General features: G+C 32.6%; 1 long non-coding RNA gene and 1 pseudogene across 2 annotated transcripts; one reads left to right on the forward strand and one right to left on the reverse strand.

Annotated features, from left to right (window-relative positions):
- Positions 1-980: 980 nt before the first annotated feature.
- LOC139855394 (uncharacterized) lies at positions 981-3856 on the reverse strand. Of its 2 annotated transcripts, none has more exons than XR_011761429.1 (8): positions 3739-3856; positions 3403-3658; positions 3158-3324; positions 2753-2810; positions 2036-2122; positions 1800-1865; positions 1631-1695; positions 981-1474 (listed from the first exon to the last, which is right to left on the reverse strand). It is a non-coding gene; the product is annotated as an uncharacterized lncRNA (long non-coding RNA). The 2 variants fall into 2 exon arrangements; XR_011761430.1 differs by having other exon boundaries at positions 1800-1878.
- A 4033-nt stretch (positions 3857-7889) lies between these two features.
- The window catches only part of LOC139855305 (uncharacterized), a 48926-nt pseudogene continuing 36481 nt past the window's right edge, over positions 7890-20334 (forward strand).

Raw genomic sequence — 20334 nt, forward strand, 5'->3', positions numbered from 1 at the left:
ATGTCCGAAATTGTAGAATGTAGAAACAAGTGCCGGAAGTTGAATATTGTAGAAAACAAGTGCCGAAAATTAAAGAATTCAAAAAACAAGTGCCGGATATTGAAGAATGTTGTCGGAAATTGAAAAATGTCGAAATTAATTCGTAAGGGCTTTTTGATAATGATGATAAAGAAAGAATACGTAGAAAGAATTGAATAAACAGAACAGAAAATAGCCGGAAATAAGTATATTTTTTTAACGGAAAGTTTTCTTGAATTGTACTTTGAATGATCAAAAATCAACGTAATGTTGAATTCGAATATAATATATGAATTAGAAGAGCTGTAGTAATGTGGTAGACAACGTGTCGAAGAAATTAATGGAACAAATTAAAGTGTCGGATAAATTTGTCGGTGTCGGAGACAGTAGTCGGTGTTGGAAAAATTTTCCGGTGGTTGAGATATTAACCGAGGAATTTTAAATTAGTTGATGGGTATGGTGAAATTAATTAGATTGACACACTATACTTATAATTTTACTTGAGGTAAAAATATTACCGTTACTACCACTACAAGAAAAAATAGCTTTAGTGACGAGCACTATTTGGTCACTAATCATACAAATATGGTCACTAAATCAAATTAGTGATCAAAATTAGTTGGTCACTTTTTGTCACTATAGGTCCATCACAAAATATAATTAGAGACCAAAATATTAACTTGGTCACTATAGTGACCAATTAATTATGGTCACTAATATCAGTGACGAAAAAAATTGGTCACTGACATTTACTCTTTGTGACGAAAAAGTGGTCACATTTTTTTTGTTAATGACCAAAAAGTGGTCACAATTTAGAGATCAAAGAGTGGTCACAATTTAGAGACCAAAAAGTGGTCACTATTTTTCTATTAGAGACCAAAACATTGTAACAATTGTTAATCCTTCACATGACCATAATATGATACAAAATTCTAATATTATGCAATAATTATTTTCGCATTTAATTAATACTTAACTTATATATCAAACAAAAATATCTCATTTCTAAAATGTACCAACAATATGATCTTTCATGCTTCTATCTAACCACAATGCACACACCAATAAACTCTTAAACATAAATCCTAAATCTATAGCTACGAACTTAAAGAAACAAGTTTAATTTTGCGCGTGGTCAAATCTTTAGCCACACCATCTTCTTACAAGAATTTGATTAGAGCAACCATGGACCAATTAACAACATGAAAGTGCGGAACATATTGATTAGAGAAATCCGAAAACATGCCCGATAAAAAACCATATCGAGTGATATCTATATGGCATCAAGACGCTAACTATTTTAAGAATTTCATATGCCCTATAACTTAAGATTGCATTCAAAGGATCAATAACAATGAGTGGGCAAAAATGCATTTAACGAAATACATACAAACTTGCCTGAGGTGCTTCTTCAAGCTTCACCAAGTGCTTCATCCAGCGGTTGTGGAATCCACACCTATATTGATATCATAACCTTGTTCATTAGCCACATAAACGAGACAAAATGGGTTTGGTTCGAAATGATGGTGTTTGATTGTTCGACGCGACATCAGGTGTTCAATTGATTAAAGGAGCAGCAAATGGCAATTGTTCTAGGTTAAGTTGATGATACCTTAACATGATCCACTTAGACCGAAAGGGGATCTTCATTGATCTGTTTAAGATGTAAGAGTTGCACTTCAACAAAAACAATAACCAAAACAAAGTAAATATATTTTCAAATCGAGTGCTTAAAATGCGATCAACTGGCATATATATATATAAAGAGATTATCCACTCACCATCTCTGTTATTCGAAGCCACCTCTGACCAATAAGAACGACCTGATCTTCTTAAATACTAGTAATCTACTTCAAAACACTAGAAACATATCATGGATAATACCGAATAAATACGACTGCAGGCCTTTGCCAGATATGTCCTTGAGTTGTGCAGGGAATAAATGACATTTATATTCTATATAGAGCAACATTAGAAAGCAACTATGGATTCTTCTGGAAGAAGTTTCATAATGTACCTCATGACAAAGTTTCATGATGTAACGGTGGCAATGAATTGTTTCTTCAACTCTGCTTGCATCCTTTGCATCCTTAAGTGCATTTACCTAGCGCGAAAAGCAAAAGCATGGAAGTCAGTTTCAAGTAGAATAGAATATCCACCATAAGGGTGAACTAAATGTGTCATTTTTGTTTGACTTTGCTTGCTCATAATATGTGCTAGCTAAATTCCCCGAAAAAAGTAATAAGTATGACTTGTTGTTCATGTAGAAGATAATGTATATACACATAAGATATATACACACATACACGCATACATACATTCACATAGTATTACTCACCATAAGCCATGTAACCCTGGTTTACACTGAAGAACACACTGATAGCATGCAATAGCTTCTAGAGCCATTCATGAAGCCTAAAAAGTACTAATATAAAACCAAATTTGTCCATGTGTTTAAATCTACCAAAAATTAAATAACGTGAGAAGGTTCACCTTGTACACAATTTCCAAGTTAACTCTGTATTTATAAAAGTAAATGTATCCAAGCTTAAAATCAATGCGTTGTACCAGTAATCTTAAAATGACTGAAATCAATAAACAGTAATGATGGAAAATGAGGGACTAGTTAAAATAGGTACCAAGACCTTTTGCCTACCAAAAGTACTTTTTTCCCATGCAATTCCATATACATGAAACTAGAACCGTAAATGAATCTGCATGCATGTGTACTTACATGGTAAGAAGTACTCAAATTATTTGACATGATCCAGCTTCATTTGCTTTAAACAGACCTGGATCAATTTCAGATAGTCAACGCCCTTATTTACCAGATTTTGAAATGATACATTTATTAGAACACACATTGATGAAAAAGTAAACAATCAAGCAATCCAAGTAATCAATCTCCAATAACTAGACTTATGTATACTAAAAGTAATGTCTACTACAACATCTAATAACCACGTCATAGAAAGCCAAGTCCTCCATTACGAATGAACAAACACGAAGCATTAGCCAATGAGTAAATTACCAGTGTTGTATTTTTATTCGGTATATTGTAACTTCCGATTCCTATAAGCAGAAAGAGTATGTTCTACTGTTGAAGGTAAAATATGAGACAGTGAAACTGAAAATTTACCAGTGTTGTTAGATTGATGACTCTTAATTTAACAATTGAACACTTTAATATATGACCCGAATAATGCACCATGAACAATGAGTCAAACTGAGAGCTGCTGCTAGTTCATCATCCTCAATCAGATTTTTATGGTCTCCCAAAATATCTGATCCATGAATCAAATGGCACTGCAGTTGACTACAAAAGTCAGCACATATATCTATATTGACAATTGTTAAAGCACACAAACTTTTGAAACAACAAACCTTAAAGAGAAATGGAAGAAGCCAAAATATACTGCAAACGTTTTATTTTTCAACATCGAATAACTCTCCACTCTAAGAATCACTTGCTTAGCAAAATCATTCGCCAATTAACAAACAAATTATTATACATATATCACAGTAAGAATATCTCCAATATATATCAAATCAATAAATAACAAATTATTATGGCAACAAACCTAATCTTATGTTTTTAGCTCACTGAAACCTAATATGATATATCAAACGTAGATCGACCCTGAAAATCAAAATCGATAGATTCAATACGTACATATAAACATATAATATAGACTTAATCGATAATTGATTGAGGAATACCTGACTGAATTGAGTCCGGAGAATTGAGGTTACTTTCTTAAAAGCACGAATGATTGATCGATTGATCATATTTGATCGTATCTGACTTAAGTTAATGAGAAGGATTGAAATTGTTCTTACGAGTCAGAATCTAACCGATCAGGCGATGAAAGTAAAATGGAATGCAATATTAAACGTAAAATTAGGGTTTATGAGAATGTGTGTATAGGACTATTCGAAAGGGGGGAGATTGGGGCGGGAGATATGTGTTTAGCGTTTTTCTATTATTTTTTTATCTAAAAATAAAATAAAACTAAAATTAAAGTATTAACGCATAGTAATAACACAGTTGCGAGGAAAAAGAATTACAGAGTAAACTTTTTGACCCTTTTTTTTCTTTCTTCACGTCTATTTCAAATAAATAAACTTTTTAATCCTTTTTTTATATTAATACGTAGTAATAATTAAATTTAACTATTTGATTTAAATTCAACTCTAAAATCAATGATTTTTTTTCACCAACTATCCAACTAAATTCAATGATATTCTAATTTTTCAATTGAGTGACCATTTTTTGATCTCTATATGTATAACTTAGTGACAACTTTTTAGTCTATATATGCATATCTTAGTGACAACTATTTTTAAGTAATTAGTATCATATTGTGACCAAAATTTTTAATAACGACTTTTTAATAGTCACTAAATAATATTATTAGTGATTAAAAAATAAGTTGTCATTGAAAAATGGTCACTAATGATCGTTTTTCCTTGTAGTATGTATATGCTTAATGACCAAGTTTTTCAGTTATTAACCATTTGATTTGATATTTAAATTAGGAATTTCTCCAATTAGTTTTTCTTTTCGCAACTAACGCGTCGAACATCAGCTCATAATTGACACGCTCTGTAAGTATATACAATCCTTCATTTTGGCTCTTGATTTAGGGTTCTAATTTTATCAATGTTTACTTTATTACAATGTTAGAAGATTGATTTTGGTTAACTCTGTTGTTCCTTCTAATTACTACTACAGAAGGTCGAACATAGTCTACTCTTCTGATTTTGACTTTTTTGGTCAACATACTCATATTATACCGACAAAATTGCTGAAATAGTCCATGTGGTTTGTACCAAAACGCTAGTTTAGTCCCTGTGCTTTTTTTTGATAGATTTGGTCCCGGTGGTTTATAAAAGTTGCTGATTTAGTCCCTCTGACCGACGGCCGTCAAAAAGGCCGTTAAGTCCAGTCATGTGCCAGACATGTGAGGGTATTTTCGTCAGTTTCATTCATTTATTAGCAAAATTGCTGAAATGGTCCCTGTGGTTTGTACAAAAATTCCTGGAATAGTCCATGTGGTTTGTTCAACTCTTTCTTCCTCTTCTCTAAACCTTCTTATCCACCCAAAAAAATGATGAACCCTAATCTATACTTTATCTTCTTCCCCAATCCTCTATATTTTGACTAAATTTAAATTTAATAACAGTGACTTCTTTACACACACACACACACACACACACACACACACACACACACACACACATATATATATATATATATATATATATATATATATATATATATATATATATATATATATATATATATATATATATATATATATAATAAACTCCAAATTAAAATTAAAAATAAAATTAGATTAAATCAAACTAACTCAATTAAAACCCCAAACACCACCATTACCACGAAATTGGCCAAAAAAAAACCATCGCCGTTATCCGTAAAATTGTTACCTGCAATCGGTGACCATGTTCGTTCAGATCTGTACTGGAAGCAAGATCTGACAGCGAATTGATTCCAGCGGAGGTGTGATTTGATTTCGGCGAACGGATTCCGGCAGAGGCCCCATCTGTTTTTTGTATGTAGGGTGCGTTCAGATCTGTATTTCAGAGGGTACGTTTGTATATGTGTAAAGATTGTATAAAATGAGTATTTGAAGTTGGATTTAGTTTTAGTTTGAGGTTGGATTTAGTTTTGAGATTAATTTTAATGGTTTCGATTTAATTTTAGTTTTGGTGGGTTTGATTTTACCATGTTAATGTTAATTAGAGTGTTTGAAGAAAATTAATAAATTAGGGTTTGTTCATCTTTTTTGAAGATAAAGATGAAGGTGAGGAAGGAGATAAGGTAAATTGATTTCAACAATTTTTTTACAAACCACAGGGACTATTCCAGCAATTTTGGTACAACCCACAGGGACCATTTCAGCAATTTTGCTAATAAATGAATGAAACTGACGAAAATACCCTCACATGTCTGGCACATGACTGGACTTAACGGCCTTTTTTGACGGCCGTCGGTCAGAGGGACTAAATCAGCAACTTTTATAAACCACCGGGACCAAATCCATCAAAAAAAAGCACAGGGACTAAACCAGCGTTTTGGTACAAACCACGGGGACTATTTCAGCAATTTTGTCTATTATACCTATATACTAAAACACACCCGAATTTTTGTCGTTTCAGTTGTTTTGGATTGTCGTTTTTAGTTTGCTTTCACACTGCAATCGGCCCCTCAACTTCGGCTCAATTTACACAACGGTCCCTCAAGTTTACACTTTTCCAGGGATAGAAAGTGTAAATATATAATTTTATTAAAATAAAAGAAACTAATTCCACCCGAATTTATAACGGGCCCTATCTTCTCGTTCGACGTGAGTTAAATTTTTCCGAGACCACCGTTCAACTCAAAAAATCTAACGAACCCAACGGGACTAACTATACGCGAAACGGAAACTTCTCAAAAAACGCTAAACACCTCGGGCTATCTTCAATACATATATATACACTTATAATAAACAACCCAAACTACCTACATCATATCGATGGTGATGTTTGCATTTTTTACACAATCTTCCTGACATTGAAAATGCATATGCCATTAGGTATACTAAGTACTAACGACGTGTATCCAAAAACACCCATAGCAAAGCGTTTTTATTTCCGTAAATACATAACGCTACGTCAACTATGATTATGTAACCCGAAAGGTACCGCGGCATCGCTCGGGCCACTTTTCTAGTTACTATACTATCTATTAGACAAAAATGATGAATAGTAACTAGGGGCGTTTTCATCTTTTCACCTTCTTTTTTTCCCCCTAAATTTCATTTCACTTACAAAGGGCGGCCCCCCCCCTCCCCACACACACACACACTTACACTTTTTTTCACATCATCAAATCGACCCCCAAAGTGTCAAATAACCATTTTCATAAAAAATCTTAAATAAACTCCACCCAAATATTCAACGGGTCATATCCTCTCACTCGCAACGACTTAAATTTTTCCGACACCATCGTTAAACTCGAAATAATTTTAGGAACACAATGTCACTAACTATACGCAAAACGGACGCCTTTAAAAAATGCTAAATATTTGGGGTACTTTTCATACACGTTGATTTTGCGTTAAATTTTTAAAAGTCGACAATTCCATAGCGAAATGCGGAGATACACATATATTGTTACTTTAAAATAACATTTAAATCTTTCACGGGTTATACCTTTTAGTTCGACTCGAGTTGCGCTTCAACGACATCATCGTTAGCCACGAAATAATTTTACAAACTAAACGCAATAAAATACACTGAAAACCGAACCCCCGGCGCGAAGCGAGGGTTCGAAAACTAGTTAATAACAATAGTTTATATACAAGCCTGAATTTTGTTTTTTCCTATTTTGACCTTTTAGTCAACATAATCAAATTAGTCTTATATAGTTATATACTTATATCATATATGACTTAGGGTTTTAGCTGAATGGGAGTGCTGGTTAATAAATGTTGCATCAGCCTGAGTGCTAGCTATATGAATTAGTTTCATATAGTTATATGACTTAGGGTTTTAGTTATATGAATTAGTTTCATTGATTTCACTATATTCAACAAAGTCCTTTTCATCCTGAGTGCTATAATTATTCTTTTAATTTAATTTGTGCTTATACTTATAATTTTTTTTATTTATGATGTTAAATTTGCACTAGTCATTTTTTATGTAACAGGGTCTGAAGTTTGACTCTTTGGCTTAACTTCGGTGCCAATTTGTTGAATCCATCACCCAATATTAAATATTCCTTTTTGTGATTATAAAGCTAGAGTTGTTCAGTTGCTTATCTGAACATCATGAAGGGTTACATTGATTACTTATAAAAAATGTTGGATCAGCCTAGTAAGGTACATACTGCAAATTAATGGCATGTTTCTATTATGCAATATATCTAACTATACTAGTTTTACACTTGGGAATGTTTTTAGTTACATCTGTGGTTAGTTACTTGGTATTGTCGGGCTTTAAGTAGAAATGAGCAAACCTTTTTTTGAACGGCAAGTTTTGCATCAGTGTATCATTTATTTCAACGACATTCATTATTACAACGAAATGAGCAAACCTATAGTTCCTTTTCGTACTTTGTCTATATTGCTTAGTGAAATATTGAAAGACTGAAAGAAAAAAAAATGCTTTTCTTCTACTAAACCCGAACTCGCTTTCCAGTTTTTCAAATGGGCTGGTAAGCAGAAAGGTAGTGGGTATAATTATTCTCATAATCTTGAATGTTATGTTTTCTTGATTGATATTTTATGTAATTGTAAAGATTGTGATAAGGTTAAATTTGTGTTTACTGAGGTTAAGAAAAAGGGTTTCTTGATGAATGTAAAGTATGCAAATTTATTGATAAAATCATTTGGGAATCATGGTTTAGTTGAAGAATTGTTATGGGTATGGAAAGAAATGAAAGAAAACGGAATCGAATCGAGTTTATTTACATTTAATTTCTTAATAAATAGTCTGGTTAATTCGATGTTTATCGAGTCTGCTGAACAGGTATTTGAAGTAATGGAAACTGGACTTGTAAAACCTGATACGATAACGTATAATACAATGATCAAAGGGTATTGTAAATGTGATAAAACTAAGAAAGCCATTGAGAAGTTTAATTGAAGGAAAAGAACATTGAGATTGATAAGATTACATATTCAACCTTGATGCAGGCTTATTATTCATAAAATGATTATGATTCTTGTTTAAAACTTGTAAAAAATAAACAATCAACCAGAAGAATGAACAGAATTACACACAAGAAGAATTTGATCAAAATACTTCCATTAAACCCAAAAATCAACCGGACAAAGTCCAAAACTAAAATAGAAAATAAACGATTCTTCACTCTTACAAACAAAACACCACTTCAATTGTGAATAATCATCAACAGATAATTAAACACTCTTCAACACTCTAACCCTAATTTTAGAGAAAAAATACAGAAAAAACGATTGAGTCTACAATACAATAATATATAAATATAAATTAAAAAACTATATATAATATCTGCACTTTATGAACTTGTCATAAATAGCCCCTGAACTTGTGCTAAACTTCAGCCACTAAACTTTGCTTTTTTTATTATAAAACTGCCCTGCAAGTTTCATACAAAACACAAAGAACAAGTGTATAAAAAATATATTCCAAGTTAGATTGATGATACCTTTAACCATTTGAACATCCCCCCACAATCTGACCTTGGAATATGTCAATAAGCCCAAGTTTGTCACACAAATAGTTATGAGTTTTTGAACTTAATCCTTTTGTGAACACATTTGCAATCTGCACACTAGAATCAATTTTTATAGTTTTTATAATACCTGAACTTACCTTCTCTCTTATGAAATGAACATCAACCTTTAGATGTTTTGTTTTTTCATGAAAAACAGGATTGGCAGCAATCTGTATTGCAGCCTTGCTATCACAATATAATGACACAGGGAAAACAGATTCAATGTGCAGATCTTTTAACAATTTTAATATCCACATTATCTCACAAGCAACCTTACTCATTCCTCTATATTCAGACTCTGCAGATGATCTAGAAACAACATTCTGTTTTTTACTTTTCCATGAAATAAGAGAATCACCCATAAACACACAATATCCATTAACAGATTTTCTAAATGACATGGACTTTGCCCAGTCAACATCAACAAATGCAGTTAAGTCAAAACTTGTTGACTTAACAATTGAAACACCTTTTCCAGGTGATTGCTTCAAATATCTTAGAACATGGAAATCAAGCTTAAAATGACAATCCAATGGTGAATGCATAAATTGACTTAGACAATGAACCGCAAATGCAATATCAGGCTATTCATTGTTAAGTAAATGAGTTTTCCAACAAGTTTTTGATAATATGAAATATTTTCAAGTTTCTTATTTTTAACACTGCACTCAGTATCAATAACCATATTCTGTTCCATTGGTGTTGAAAAACGTTTACAACCTAACATACCAAAATCTTGCAATAACTCCAAACAATATTTCCTTTGATTCATGCAAACACCATTATCAATATCAAGTATTTCTATTCCCAGAAAATACTTAAGTTTCCCAAGATCTTTTATCATAAAGTTTTTACTTAAATATGATTTAAAATCTTTAATTTCTTGTTCATTATTTTCAGTGATAATGATATCATCTACATAGACCAAAATAACCAAGAAAACATCATTTTCAGATTTAGTATATAATGAAGAATCATTAATACTTTGGACAAATCCATTATCTTTCAAAACAGAGGTCAGTTTCTCATTCCACTTTCTTGGTGCTTGTTTTAAACCATAAAGAGATTTAATTAATTTATAAACTCTAGTACTATCTTTATTAAAGTACCCTTCAAGAGGTGTCATGTACACATCCTCAACAATCTCCACATAGAGAAATGCATCGTTTACATCTAATTGATGTAAAACCCAACCTTTATTGATAGCCAGATTAATTAGACACCTAGCAGTCACCATTTTCACAACTGGTGAAAAAGTTTCTTCATAATCTATGCCTAATCTCTGACTAAACCCCTTAGCCACTAACCTAGCCTTAAATCTTTCAATTTCTCCATTTGACTTGTATTTAATCTTGTAAACCCATTTTCACCCAATTGGCTTTCTACCAGGAGGTAGGTCAACCATTTCCCATGTATGATTTCTGTTTAAAGCACTAATTTCATCATTCATAGCATTAACCCAATTCTTATCTTTTGAAGCCTCAAGATAAGAACTTGGTTCAATGCTTTTGTTAAGATTAGACACAAAACAATAATTTTCTTGATTAAGAAAAGAATAATTGACAACCTTTTCTATACTATATTTGACTTTACTCTCAATTACATAGTCTGCAAATCTTTTTGGAAGGCCTGCTGTTCTTTCTGATCTTGTAACAGTAGAAGTCTCACCACTTTCAAGAGTGTTAATATTTTCATTTTGTGAAAGTGTGCCCTCAGGGATAACATTATCATCAAGTGTTGCACTTTGACTGCCTTCTTTGTTAACATCACAATGGATGTCAACTTGAAGTGAGTCATTTGTGCCATCACTAAGTTCAGTGTATCTCCCTTCATCATTCGGTCTTTTAGAGTTTTGGTTTTGAAAAACAACATCATTTTCGGAAAACAAATCAAAGAAAATTAAATGTGTAATACTCGTATCAAACAAAGTATCATTAGACAAACCAGAAATTTTAAAAGGAAACACAGTTTCATAAAAATATACATCTCTTGTAAACAAAATAGTTTTTAACTCAAGGTTATAAAGTTTATAACCCTTTTTTACTAAAGAATAACCAATTAAAACACATTTAGCAGCTCTACTAGTAAACTTATCATTTGCATTTAAAATAGTAGCATAACAAAGACAACCAAAAACTCTAATATGAGAGAGACTTGGCTTAATGACAAAAATACACTCAAATGGGGACTTTCCAGACAGAACAGTAGTGGGTAACCTATTTACAAGATATACAACAGTTAGAACACACTCAGTCTAGAAATTAAGAGGTAATCCCCCTTGAAACATAAGACTTCTTACTACATTAAGCAGATGTCTATGTTTTCTTTCTGCAATCCCATTCTGTTGGGGTGTATATGGACAAGATGTTTGATGTATAATTCCTTTTGAATGATAAAAACTTTCCATTTGATTATTACAAAATTGAGTACCATTGTCAGACCTAATTGTTTTAATATCTGCATTAAACTGATTCTTGATTAGGTTATAAAATTCAAAAAAATTATCAAACACCTAATCCTTTCCTTTTATAAGATAAACCCAAACAGCCCTAGAGAAGTCATTAACAATAGTAAGAAAAGATTTATATCCTTCCCTACTTTGTATTCTATATAGTCCCCACACATCAAGATGAATCAATTCACCTAATTTTGTTGTTTTATGTTCACTTAAAGGAAATGGTTCTCTAGTTTGCTTGACCTTATGACACACATCACAAGGATTGTTCATAAAAGAATCTTTAAAGTTTAAATTTGGTTTTAAGACATTTAAAACTTGATGTGCAGGGTGTCCTAGCCTGTGATGCCACAGCCTAGCACACACATTATTGGACTCAATTGAATTATTAATATGATTATGTTCAATTATATTCTCACCCTTCTTAAACAAATATAAACCTTCAGACACATCACCAATCCCCACAGTTTTGTTTACTCTCAAGTCCTGAAGATAACACTTAAACTTGTCAAATCCCATAAAAATATTATTATCAGTTGTTAATATGTTAACAGATAACAAGTTAACACAGTATTCTAGTACTAATAAACATTATTTAAAATTAGATTATCATTTATTTTATACTTTCCAATCTTTCTAATTTTAGCCTTAGTACCATTGGGATGTCCAACAGTAATATTGAATTTAGTGAGTCAATCTTATCAAATAGATTTTCTTCAGAACAAACCATATGTTGATTTGCTCCAGAATCAACAATCCAATGTTTAAGATGTCTTAAAGGTTTGTTGTTAAGATTTGAACAAAAAAATCTTTCAAAGTTTTGATTAAATAGTGTATTACAGCCAAAGAACCAACCTGCCATGTTGGCACTTGCATCATTGGAGGATTCAGTATCTTTACTTATAAGATTCATTAACTTTTGTATCTGTTCTTCTAAAAAAGGGAAACCAGAACTAGATACTTGATTATTATCAGATGTTTTATTGGTTACAGAATTATTATTATTAGCCACAAACTTTGGTGCATATTGGTTAAAACGTTTCTACTTATATCCAGGAGGATATCCAATTATTTCAAAACATTTATCAATGGTATGACCCTTCATTCCACACTTTTACATTGAAAGTTTGTATGTAAGACCCGGATATTTCGAATAATTATCTCGGGCGTAAAGTGCACATAGCGAGTATATTTATATATGTAATTATGTACACGAAGATAATAGATGTATATATTGATATATATGTATATATATCTACATTATATATATATATATATATATATATATATATATATATAAGGTTGGTACGACGTGTGAGATAAAAGAATGTAGCGTGTTCGTATATATATGTATATTTATGCATGTGCATGGAGTTATTTATGTATGGAAATGTATGCATGGTATGAAGGCGTGCATAGTGTATGTAAGATATAGGACCGAACATGTTATTGTAGTTGTGTTTAAGTGTATATACGAAGCGAGTATGAAGGGTACGAGTCATGCTACGAGTCTTGGACTTAGTTAACCGAAAATTGGACAAAATGCTTTGTTAGTCGCGCCGTGGACCTGTGGGGTCGCGCCGCGAGAATGCAAGCAAATCAAGATCAGGATGGCACTTAATCAGTTTGAAGTTTTACCTCAAAAACCGCGCCGCGGTTCAGTGTGGTCGCGCCGCGACCTATCTGCAGGTCTAATCCGATTTTCAGTTTTAAAAAGGGTAGGTCGAGGGTATTTTTGTCTTTTCGCGTGTGAATCAGATTGTGGCTCTAAATCCCAGCCACTTATCTCTTTTTCTTCATTTCTTTTATCTTTTCTTTTTCTCTTTTCTCTCAAATCTCAAAACCCTCTTAGATTCAAAGTGAGATTTAAAGGTGAAGATTTGTGATTCGATTCTAGGTGCGTAAAGGAAAGTCGTTCTCCTCGTTCTTAGCTACAAGTTGATACTAGCGGTAAGTCCTAACTCCGAATTTTGTTTTTGTGTTCATGGTTATATTTAGGGCTTTTGATTATATGTTCTTGAACAAAACCCCACTAGTTGTTAAATTGAAGATTTAAACTAGTAGATGGTGTGGAAGACCACTTTGGTGGGTTTAGGGTTGGATGGTGAAATTAGTGAGTTTATAATCGTGTTTAAGAGTTTAAATCGCTAGTTAGTTTGTGTTAAAAGTGATTTGAGGTGTAAGTATGCAAATTTGGTGATTTGATTAGTTTTTAGGTCAAAATGGGTTTTTGTGTAAATGTTGATCTAAAATGCGTTTAAAGCCTAAAATGGGTGTATTTTGGTATTTCGGGAATGCGGGAAGTGGTCTCGTTAGTTTTGGACTTTCAAGTATCGTTAAAAGTGCAAAAAGGAGTAGATTGCACTTTATGTCAATTTGGGCGGGTCGTAAGTCCGAATGGGGGATCGATTGATCAAACCTTGTGTAAAATGTATTAGTGGAACATAATCACTATTTGATTGTGATTATGGGTGGTTCGGGCGAGATTTGACTTAGTCAAAGTTGGTCAAGTGTAATAGTCGAAATTACACTTGTGATGTCTTAAGTCGAGTAAGCTTGAGTTGTAGCTTATTTGCTTGAATGATTTGCGTAGGTGAATTACGTGAAGTTGGTGGAAGAAGTTTAAGTGCGGGATACGCGTCTTCAAGTAATCGAGGTGAGTGGAATATTTATACATATATGTATGTAGTTTATTTACTCGTGTGCGATGTGGGTCCTCGGTGCCACATCGTGAGTATTATGTTGGTATGTGTCACAAGTCGGTGACTTATTTGTTGGTATGATGGGATGAGAACTACGAGTCGATAGTGTCTCGGTAGGTGATTCACAAGTCGGTGACACCTAATGGTGATTCACAAGTCGGTGACACCATATGTCCGGAAGTGATTCACAAGTCGGTGACACTTCATAGTGTTTCACAAGCCGGTGACACTTAGTGGTGCTTCACAAGGCGGTGACACCACATGGCGTTCACAAGTCAGTGACCCATATGTATTGGTGGGGGATTCACAAGTCGGTGACACCCTTTGGTGATTCACAAGTCGGTGACACCTTATGATGATTCACAAGTCGGTGACATAATACGAGTGAGACTCGACGTTATTGGTCGTCTACAAGTCGGTAGTGTCATAGCGGGGAATGGTTTGGTATGTTTATGCATTGTTATGATTTAGTATATTATTGTGGCGGTTTATATACTAATGTTGTTGATTGTTGTATGTGGTAATGCTAGATTACTTATACGTGAATACGTGTTGTGTGTTGGGTATGCGTGTAGGTAAACTATATATGTATGTGTATAAATGTTTTACTCACTAAGCAATTAGCTTACCCTCTCGTTGTTTACATTTTTATAGGTTGCAAGTGGCGAATTGGGTTTGCTTGGGGACTAGTGCTTTACGAATTGCTTTATACTTTTGATTAGAATTGGGGCATTCCCAATCACCATGCTCGGTTTTGGTTGTAAAGTTAACTAGTCGGGTCATGAACTATATTTTGGATACGTCAAATGGGTCCCGGGTTGTATTCCCGTTTTGTAAACTTAATTTATATATTTTATGTTTTAAAGATGTTTAAACTTAACATTGTAATCATGATGTTTTCAGAATCGTAAATGGACTAATATTGCATATATTATTATGATAAAAAGGAAAAAAAATATGGGCCGGAAATACGACGGGTTGGGTGACTTGAGATAGGCTCCTAGACTTAGACTTTTTGTGTGTGCTTAATTGTTGCGGGACTTGTAGGATTACAAGTCGGTTCGGGTTTTAGTTAGTGCCTTAGAGAATAGGTGCATTAGCTACGTGTTGATTATGTTGTTACTAATCATGTTATTTTGAGTTGAACATCTAGCGAGATGGTTGTTGTATTTATGAGCTCGGCATGGCATGTGAGCGTAATAATGCTTTGCGACCCTTATTACGGTTGCAAGCCAAGTCAAGTGAGTAATGTACATCAAGTATTGAACTAGATGGGGTGTACGAACGGTGATATACTTATATGATTGTGAATATAGATCGTGACGGTGTATGTAATTTATTCGTGTTGCGTTCCTGACCGAGTTCATTTCTTATAATGACGACAAGTAACGAACCAGTTAACGAAGGCCAAGGTGACGAGAGTGATTTCACGGCCAAGGTAGAGGCCATTTTGAAGAGTCACAAAGCGGAATTTCTTACAGACGTTAGGAGGGTCTTCCAATAATCGGTCAATGAACAAGTGACTGATATGATAAAGGAGCAAATGAGTGCTCTTATAAAAGAGGAGTTTGATAAAAGGTTTCCTAACTCTCAAGAGGGGAGTGTGGAGGGTTTGACGGGTGATGTTGGGAGAAGAGACTTCCATTTCAAGAACTTTAAATTATCTAAACCTCCTATGTTTCATGGCGAACGAGATCCACATAAGAGCACGTGTTGGATCACCGATATTGAGGGCGCTTTTCGTACGAGTGAATTTCCTCTCAATAAGAAGACGAGGTATGGTAGTAGTATGTTGCGAGATAATGCAAAATTATGGTGGGATGAAAAGGTTCAAGTTTATGGCGAAGAACAATGTTTGGGTTTAACTTGGGAAGAGTTCAAGGAGGAATTCTTTAAAGAGTATCGCACTCAAGCTGATCTTTCTCGAATAAGAGATGAGTTGCGAAACTTAGAGCAAGGGTCGATGGACTTGAATGAACTAAAGTCCACCTTTTTGTCAAAGACCCGATTTTGGCCGGAGTATATCGGGAATGATCGTATGTTAATGAAAGATTTCTATAGAGCATTGAACGATGATTTGAAAAACAAAATTAGTAGAGGGTCGGTGGACTCTTTTGAGAGGTTGTTCGAGGTGGCAAGGGGTTTTGAGACCCTCGTTCCAAAAGGAAGCGGTTCCAATGTTAGTAAGCGGAAGTTCGAAGCGACGATGTTTTCGAACAAGAAAATTAAAAGTACTACCAAAGGTGTCAGAAGCGTGAAGATGAGTGGCACGGGTGGTGTTATGACCCGTCCAAATCCATTTGGACTAATACATCATTCATCGATTTCACAGTGAGGTACTGACCTCTACATGATACGTTTTGTAAACATTGCATTCTTTTGAAAAGGCACGCCATAATTGAATATCACATTCCAAGGTTTTTGACGATTGATGATTTCTACATATAGACAATCACCGTAATTAATAGTTTACAATACTACATCCGTTGATAATGCAGTCAAAATAAGATACATGGTGATGATTTTGTGAATGCAACGTTTTCTCGAATAAAGCATGTATGACTCCATGTACATAGCTTGTATCACATATAAGAAAACAACGAAAGACTTCTAGGAACCTGAGAATAAACATGCTTAAAAGTGTCAACACAAAGGTTGGTGAGTTCATAGTTTTAATGTTGCACATAATCTGTATATAAATGTGGATCACAAGATTTCAGTTGTTTCATCCAGAAACGTTTATCAAAATATTCTACAAGATTGAGCACCCTGGTAACTAAACTTTAACGTCTATATAATAAGTACCCATGTTTTAACATACATGCAACCAACATGTACAATACACACAAACCAATATGTACTAAACTCAAATAGCATACGTCTGTTTTATAGTTCAGGCTAGGGTTTCTATACCTGGAACAGACGGGGATGTCAAGCCCTATGGATCCATATATAACTACTCGCGCCTACCAGTTCTTATAACCGGCAGTTACTAGTTACCAAAGCTAAGGGATTTTCGGTTCAAACTCGGTGTAGAATTTAGTATGTACTTGTATCCATTGCGTTTAAAATAAAGTGCATGTATTCTCAGCCCAAAAATATAGATTGCAAAAGCAATTAAAAAGGGAGCAAATGAAACTCACCATACTGTATTTCATAGCAATTATTCATATGACGGTACTGAACAAGTGCAGGGTTGACCTCGGATTCACGAACCTATAATAGTTATATATATATATATATTAAAACATATAACAAGCTAGGTCAGGTCATAGTGTATCACAATCCTAATGCTCGAGACCGACATGCAAAAGTTAACAAAAGTCATTTCAAAAGTCAACCTGACCCAATATGATCTTTAAATCTATACATGTTTATTAACATAGTATAAGTCTTGATAATTGAACGAATTTATAGTTTATCAAACTTAAAATATTATTTATTTCAGGAGCTATATTATATTTGAATTATTATGGCAATCGAACATATTTTATTATTTCACATAGTTTTCCAATACTTGTAAAATCAGATTATAGTGTTTATAAAGCTTTCAAACATGATAAGACAGTCAACTTTGACAATTGATCAATAAAAATGAGACGTGTCTTATATAGAAATTCATTTACTCGATTAGTAATATCTAAAAATTCAATTTATCAATCTCATAGACAAGTTGTTTAAATACTAATTTACAGTTTCAAACACAATTTCAATTAACGTCAAACATAATTCAGTTGACCATATCTTTTAATCCGTTCATCGAAATCACGCGATTTCTAAATGAAAAGTTATTAATTTTTCGATAGCTTTCCAACAACATGCATATCGTATACCTTATATCAATAACATATGTATCAAATTCGTGATTCATCATAAACTATCTAACGACCAAATTAAAGCATACAAGTATGCATAAACATATATACTCGAGCACTAGACATGGATACACTATTAAATATATAAAAGATAAGATATGAATGCTCACGTATCAATATTGTGATTCAATATTGCAGGAAAGTACGTAGACCCAACGGAGATGATAAACACTAGGTTTGACTTGCGAACAATAACCACGAACATTACCCATAACCTCCATAGCTATAACCCGTAATTTCCTTAGCTTTGACTTATTTGAAAACTCGGTTTGAAATCATTTGAGCAGAACTTCGTCGTAGTATTTTATGTATAATACTACTAATAATAATACTCCTAACTATAAGATTAATAATAATATTAATCTTAATTATAATTATAATAATAATAATAATATAAATAAAAATAAATATACTATGGAGTATGTGAATTAGATAGAGAGATAGATTGAATTGTGAAATGGTTCGGCAGGATTGATCGAATATATATATATATATATATATATATAATATAATAATATAAATATAATATAATAATATAAATATAATATAATAATATAGAAAATAAAAACGTGACAATTAACATTCAATAATATCTGCCGACAGTTTTCGCGGACCGGTATTTTGTACTCTGTTGCTAATAATTGACGGGTAAAGGTATAAATAAAAAATATTTCACTTTTTATAATTGAATACATATATTTATTTTGGTCTTAAGCTTTATAAAACTAGTTGTAAAAAGGTTCATTTATTTATAATATTACTATATACGTTCGACGTAGAGTGTACGTACTAGTCTGCTGATCATTATGTGCCACTGTAAATTACTGAATTCATTTAATTCAATCGAATTAACAAATTTTAATATTTTTAAAAGTCGTATTTATTAAATACTTCAGGGGTATTTTATGTAACTTATAATTAATAATTTCTATCATGTCGCTTTCATGTGAATAGTAAATTAATTAATTCGTTTCATTTACTATTCATATGAATAGTAAATGAATTAATTTCGATTCAACTATTTAAGTTACGTTGTTGTACGTTGTGCTTTACAACTTGTACATCTTTGATTTAACTTCGTGTCTTATTAAAAACTAAAAAAATACATCATAAAAATAAAACGATTATATACTTAAACTTTTTAATTCGAAACTGCATCATTCAATAGAAAATTTTTATCATTTCGTATATGAATATTATTCGCATGTTTTCGTATATATATATATATATATATATATATATATATATATATATATATATATATATATATATATATATATATATATATATATATATATATATATATATATATATATATATATATACAATTATATAATTATCATAAGTTACGACATTCTTGAATCGTCGGACAACTCATTATCCATTATATAAAAACTCATTTTCAAAAGTTTTAAAACTTGTCATAATTCATTACTTATCATGTCGGTAACATTTATAGTTTTGGTTCAAAATAAGTCGAAATTTTTCGGGTCATCACAGTACCTACCCGTTAAAGAAATTTCGTCCCGAAATTTGATAGAGATCGTCATGGTTAACAATAAAAATGTTTTCATGATGAATAGGAGTTTATAGATAGAGTGTTATTACCATAGAGTAATATGGATAAATTAATTCGATTACTCAAAGAGTACGAGTGAAGCTATCACAAAAAGTGAAATGAGAAATAAAGATTCGTCTTAACTTTTTTCGTAGTCATGGTTGATTTCCGAAATTCAAGGGATTTAGAAGAAATCTTAGTAATCTTTATAAGATTTGATTCTTCGTTAATTAAGGAAATCAGGATCCTATTTGATTAAATGCGGTCATCTGCCTCGATTGATTTGTCTGATATTTTGCTATAAATCAACCTCTTCATTTCCATTATTTTCATCACTCCTGTATCTTCTTCCTCGTTTCATACTTCCTAATAGGTTGTGAAAATGTTAAATCCAGTTCTGATTCTTGATATTTTCCTGGCCATCGTATCCTTCATTCTTCTTTTTTATTTGCCAC

The sequence above is a fragment of the Rutidosis leptorrhynchoides genome, chromosome 6 (genome assembly GCF_046630445.1).
Source record: "Rutidosis leptorrhynchoides isolate AG116_Rl617_1_P2 chromosome 6, CSIRO_AGI_Rlap_v1, whole genome shotgun sequence".
NCBI lineage: Eukaryota > Viridiplantae > Streptophyta > Magnoliopsida > Asterales > Asteraceae > Rutidosis > Rutidosis leptorrhynchoides.